The sequence below is a fragment of the Artibeus jamaicensis genome, unplaced genomic scaffold (genome assembly GCF_021234435.1).
Source record: "Artibeus jamaicensis isolate MK-2021 breed Jamaican fruit bat unplaced genomic scaffold, CSHL_Jam_final contig_311, whole genome shotgun sequence".
Taxonomy (NCBI): Eukaryota; Metazoa; Chordata; class Mammalia; order Chiroptera; family Phyllostomidae; genus Artibeus; species Artibeus jamaicensis.
Window position 1 is genome coordinate 1,434,923 of NW_026521717.1, and position 6,743 is coordinate 1,441,665.

Below are 6,743 nucleotides of genomic sequence, written 5' to 3' on the forward strand. Positions count from 1 at the left end.
CTTGAAGGCAGTAACGGAGACCAATTATTAGGAGATGCCTACAAGCGATCACTCATATAGTTGAGTCTACCAGTAAATCCAAAACTTTTTCATTTGAAAGAATACATTAGACAAACTTTGTGAGGCTGATTAAAGGAGGAAAATACAGAGAACAGAGACAGCAAAAATATACAAAATTAGTTGTGAGAAAAGAGAAATAATCACAAATGCAGAAGAGATTAAATATGTAATATAAATTATATACCCAAGTTAGTCTGTGGTAACACAATTTTGTTTCCAAGTAATTTTAGTAAGAATTTTATATTTGCTTCCTGAATCAATAAGTACTATTTGAAACAGTTTAAAAATGGGTTAGGGAAGTGGATTAGTGTTTTTGCAATAAGAAATGGCACCTGGGGCAAGAGCCTACCCCAAAGTAAAGGGTATCTAAAATGGTCACGGTTCCTTCTTTGCCTTAAAAAGTGACACTTATTCAAAGGGAAAAAAGAAAAAAAATGACAAGATGCCCATTCCTCGGCTCTCTTCCCTTCCCCCTTCTAACTCCTCATCCCCCCAAAGACTGAAGTCTGGCTGGGGTGAGGTGGCAGGCCAGCTCCTCTCAGATGAGGTCAGCAACACTAACGGGCATCTCCTCAATAGAGGTGATATAGAAGGTCTCAATGTGTCAAGAGTTTTTGTCTTCTTCTGTCACCATATTAATAGCCACACCCTGATGGCCAAAACATACACCCCAACCCAATGATTCTATGGATAGTTTTCTGTGTTGGTGGGAAGGCCGTAAGTTGATGACTAAAGAAAACTTCTGCACATCAATGCCTCTGGCCAGTGGGTCAGTGGTAATTAATATTCTGCTAGAGCCAGAGTGGAACTCCCTCATGATTAAACCTCAGTCCTTTCAGTCCATATCTCCATGCATGGCAGAGACGGTGAAGTCTCAGGCATGCATCTTTTCAGTGAGCCAATCAACCTTTCTTCAAGTGTTGATGAAGTTGACGGCCTGGATGAGGGTGAGGATTTCATACAAGTCACACAGTGTATGGCATCCACTCATCACATTCCACATTGATAAAGAATTGGTGGATACCCTCCAGAGTCAACCATTCCTTCTTGATAAGAATCCAAGTGAGGTTCCTCATGAACTTCTTGGTTAACTCAAGCACATTGGAAGGCATTGCAGCTGATAGTAAATCCACCTGGGTGTTGCTGTTGAGCTGTTTGTCATTGATCTGGTCCCTGAGTCCACAGCTTAACATTTTATCAGCTTCATGCAGTACAAACATCTTGATATATTTGGAAGACAGTTATTTGCAGTTAAGCATATCAAACAAATCCTGGGATGCCCATGATGATATGGTGAGTTTCCATCTGTAGCATCTGCACCTCAGCACATACACTGATACCACCAATGCAGGCATGGCAAGAGGCACCCATGTCATCTCCTAAAGCCATGACTACCTTCTGTATCTGCCATGTCAACTCCCTAGTGGCTGCCAGGACCAAGGCCTGGGTGGCCTTTAGATGTAATTCAATCTGTTGCAGAATTGTTATAGCAAAAGTGGCCATTTTTCCTTTCCCAGACAGAGTGATCATATCATAACATTGAAACAAGGAAGAATGGCTCACTGCTGGATGGCAGAGGGCTTCTTAAAACCATAAGCATACATGCCATGGAGGAGTGTGCATTCCAAGATGTACTCAGAGAGGTTCATCAAAGCTGTCAACAATCTCACTCTGCTTACTCAAGATGATGCCTTCAAGCTCCATTCCATAGGGGCCATTGACTCTGGATCTGTTGGCTTAAAGTGTGAATATGCTGACTGAGGCACATTAAAAATCCTGATAGCTGGCTCCTCCTACCAGCACCTGACCTTGCATGATGCCATCCTCACTCCCTGACCCAATCCCCACCAATTCCAGGAATCCTAACTCACACTCATGCTGCTTAGAAACTTCTGTGGTAATACATTTGAATGGCTAGAAAAAATGGTTACTTCCTAGAAAAATATACAACCTAAATGTAAGAAAATGTACTGATCACCATAGCAGATAGTAAAAACATGATCATAGATCTATCATTAATGAAGCACAAATCCAGAGTTTCATTTCTGAGTTTTTTTTCCTAATCCTTGATGATCGGTGTTAATTATTCCGGGCCACATAAAAATACAGAAATCTGTTGGACTTCTTATTTTGGACAGATCTATTTTGGATCTGTTGGACTTAGCCAAGATGGAGCCATAGGCAGATACACTTTGCCTCCTCCCACAACCAAAAGAAGGACAACAACAAATTTAAAAACAAAAAATAAGCAGAACTGCCATAAAAATCAAACTGTATGGAAGTCCAACAACTAAGAAGTTAAAGAAGAAACATTCATCCACACTAGTAGGAGGGGTGGAGGCAGACAGCTGGGGAGGAGAAGACTCATGACAAGGCATTGGTTGGAGGACCAGAGAGGACAAGGTGGTGAATGGTGGACTGGGAAGGGCAGTGGCTGGTGGAGCATGTGGTCCCACATCTGTGTGCAGATAAACCAGGAGGAACAGTTGAGGAGTGAAACAGATTGGGCAACCCAGGGTTCTAGAATGGGGAAATAAAGCCTCAAAACCTCTGACTGAAAAAATGGGGGTTGAGGCAGCAGGAGAAAATCCCAGCCTCACAGGAAAGTTTGTTGGAGAGACCCACAGGATCCTAGAATGTACATAAAAACCATCCACCCTGGAATCAACAACAAAAGGGTCCAATTTGCTTGTGGGTAGTGTAGGAAGTAACTGAAAGCCTGCCAAGAGCTGAACAAGTAGTATTGTTCCCTCTCAGACTCCTCCTCCACATACAGCACCACAATGCAGCACAGAGGGCTTCCTCACCCTGGCAAAGACCTGGTGCCCCTTAGTATATAAAACAAAAAATATGGCCCTAATGAAAGAACAGATCAAAGCTCCAGAAAAAATACAACTAAGTAATGAAGAGATAGCCAACCTATCAGATTCAAAGTTCAAAACATTAGTAATCAGGATGCTCACAGAAATGGTTGAGTATGGTTGCAAAATAGAGGAAAAAGTGAAGGCTTTGTAAATGAAATAAAGCAACATGTACAGGGAATCAACAGTGAAGGGAAGGAAACCAGGGCTCAAATCAATGGTTTCGACCAGAAGGAAGAAATAAACAGTCGACTGAACAGAATGAAGAAACAAGAATTCAAAAAAATGAGGAGAGGCTTAGGAACCTTCAGGGCAACTTTAAATGTTCCAACATCTGAATCATAGGGGTGCCAGAAGGAGAAGAGGAAGACCCAGGAATTGGAAACTTATTTGAAAATATAATGAAGGAGAACTTCCCCAATCTCTGGCAAAGAAACATACTTCCAGGAAGTCCAGGAAGCTCAGAGACTCCCAAACAATTTGGACCCAAGGAGGATCACACCAAGGCACATCATAATTATATTATGCAACATTAAAGATAAGGAGAGAATCTTAAAAGCAGCAAGAGAAAAGGAAGTAAGTACCTACAAAGCAGGTTCCCATAAGACTATCAGCTGATTTCTCAAAAGAAATCTTATAGGTAAGAAGAGGCCAGAAAAAAGTATTCCAAGTCATGAAAGGCAAGGACTTACCTATATCCAAGATTGCTCTATCCAGCAAAGCTATCATTTAGAATGGAAGGGTAGATAAAGTGCTTCCCAGAGAAGGCAAAACTAAAAGAGTTATCATCACCAAGCCATTATTATATGAAATGTTAAAGGGACTTATCTAAGAAAAAAAGATAAAAACTATTAACAGTAAAATGACAGCAAACTTACAACTATAAAAAAACAAAACCAAAAACAAACTAAGCAAACAACTAGAACAGGAACAGATTCACAGAAATAGAGATCACAGGGAGGGTTATCAGGGGTGAGGGGGCAAGGCAAGAATAGGGGAAAAGATACCAGAAATAAGAAGCATAAAGGGTAGGTACAAAATAGACAGGGGGAGGTTAAGAATAGTATGGGAAATGGAGAAGCCAAAGAACTTATATGTATGACCCATGGGGGAATGCTGGTGCGAAGAACTTATATGTAAGATGGGGGAATGCTGGTGCGAAGGGGTGTGCAGGGTAGAGGGGAACAAATGGGAGCAAAAAATGGGACAACTGTAATAGCATAACCAATAAAAATATATTTTTAAAACTTTTTAAAAATGCAAACATTTCCTCAGTTCTTTAAAGATAGTTAAAAAGAAAAGCCTCGAGATTCTTTTGGTCATACTGAATTATTCCCTATATAAGATTCTATTTTCCAATATTTCATTTAGAATGTTTGCATTTGTATTCCAACACATAAAAGTTGAGACTAAGAAAGACTTATTGTTCCGTAGGAAGATCTTCATAGAAGAAAGCCCATCAGAATGGATTTTGATGTTGCCTCATATAGAAATAAAACCAGAAGGCAGGAATGCCACTTGAATTCCAGTTGCCACTTCAGTAAGAAGTCAGGAACTAGCAGGAACTGTGAACCTATGTTGAGAATTTAAGAACCATTGTTTAAGAAAATGATCATTCTGAAAAACTGTTCTGTTATGTATTGGTTGCTCTGACTCTTCCTTTCCACAGGTAAGTTTAAAGGGCTCAAAACAAAAAGGACCTGAATGCTTGCCCTCAGGGACAGCAAAACAGACAGGAGCTGGGAAGACAAGAACCTCTCTGGTATCCAGCCCCAATGAGGTCAAAAGGGCAAGAGTGAGTCAGGACTGCTATCAAGAGTTGAGCAGAGTAGTTGAGGAGAGAGGCAGAAGGGAGCTTTGGGTATCACAGCCTCTGTCTGAAGAATGTCTCTGGGTTATAAGATGAAAGGGCTATTTAGTTCACACAATTTTAGAGAAGATGTCTCTCATCCTCATGTGATTAGCTCCTTCTGGTACCTTGGACTTGTTTCCTTCAACAATCTCATTACTCTAGCTGGTTTCTTCATTCTGCCGCCACCTCTACACTTTCAACTCTCCCACTCACTCCCTCTAGTACTTGAAGTCTAACTTCTGACTCCCTTCTTCATGAAACTTGCTCTAAAGTCTATTGAACTTACACGGTACTTTTAAATTCTTCTGTTACACATCTTTGCTGCATTTCCTGGAACTGGAGTTCCTAACATCAACTCATGTTGGGCCAATTCCACTTGCCACTACTATATAGGCTCTAGAACCTTTCATGCAAGGCTTATCACAATCCAGAGTTCCCTACTCAGGCAGGTCAAAATCACTTTGGACTTTGGTTTCCTCATCTCGTAAATCTAGTAATTGTATTCATAACTTATTCTTCCAGTTCAAAATTATAATTCTATGCCTTCCCTGGTCCTTCTCTGCTAGAACCAACCTCTCTCCTTTAAACATAAACAAAAGTTTACTTATATCTGTCATGCATTGATCAATTTCTTCAACGAATCAGTTGAGAATTCATTCCCAGTAAAGGGCTGTGTTGGGGGAATAAGCAGTAAACAGGTCAATAAGGCAGACACAGCCCCTGACCTCAAAAGCAGCACTACTGGTGTACATATAAAAGTTCAGCGTCTTCCAAGAAAATTTCCTAAGAGCAGGAGCCAGCTGTATGGCCCTTTGCATAAAAGAGAAACAAAGAGGAGCTTGCCAAAAGCATGAAAAATCCTTGTCCATTTAAACATTACCTGCCCACTTGACTCTGCTCTTGAATGAAGACCAGGAGCCTGCAGGAACTCCAACTGTGAAGATGTGGTGTGGTGCTTTCCCCACATGCTGCCTATGTTAACACTCCTGGGGAAAGATTCAGGGTTCTAAATAAAAGGGAAAACAAGTTATGTGAAGGACAATTCCTTTGCTTTTTAAGGCACTGGATTGTGATTTTAAATAGAGGTATTTTTCACTTTAGATTGAGGATTCATGTTTAATTATTTTTCTCCTTCTCGGTAGGTGTGAATCAAGTAGAAAGCTTTTAAAGCTGGTGAATACACAATCATTGTGGTTCCAATCATTAAAATACTCAAAGAACGTTCACATTCCAAGCAACGCAAACATTTTAAAAAGTGCCCTTCTTTTTTTTTTTTTTTGCTGTTCTGCCTTTTATTTTTTATTTGTATTTTTTTTATTTTAAATATATATTTTATTGATTATGCCATTACAGTTGTTCTATTTCCCCCCTTCATTCCCCTCCACCCTGCAAACCCTCTCCCCCACCATTCCCCCTCCTTTAGTTTATGTCCATGTGTCTCGAGTTCTTTAGATTCTATATCTCCCATACTATTCTTGTCCTCCCCCCGTCTATTTTTTACCTACCATCTATGCTTATTTTCTGTATCTTCTCCCCCCTTCTCCTTCTCCCACTCCCCTGTTGATAACCCTCCATGTGATCTTCATTTCTATGGTTCTGCTCCTGATCTAGCTTTCCTCTTAGTTTGCTTTTGTTTTAGGTGTGGTTCTTAATAACTGTGAGTTTGCTGTCCTTTCACCATTCATCTTTTTTATCTCTTTTTTCTTAGATAAGTTCCTTTAACATATCATATAATAAAGGCTTGGTGATGATGAACTCCTTGAATTTGATCTTATCTGAGAAGCACTTTATCTGTCCTTCCATTCTAAATGAAAGCTTTGCTGGATAGAGCAATCTTGGTTGTAGGTCTTTGGTTTTCATGACTTGGAATACTTCTTTCCAGCCCCTTCTTGCCTGTAAGGTCTCTTTTGAGAAATCAGCTGACAGTCTGATGGGAACTCCTTTGTAGGTGACTGTCCCCTTAGCTCTTG

General features: G+C 40.4%; 1 pseudogene; it reads right to left on the minus strand.

The window, feature by feature from the left end:
• Positions 1–598: 598 nt before the first annotated feature.
• On the minus strand, positions 599–5,740 carry LOC119059353 (eukaryotic initiation factor 4A-I-like; annotated as a pseudogene).
• Positions 5,741–6,743: the final 1,003 nt, after the last annotated feature.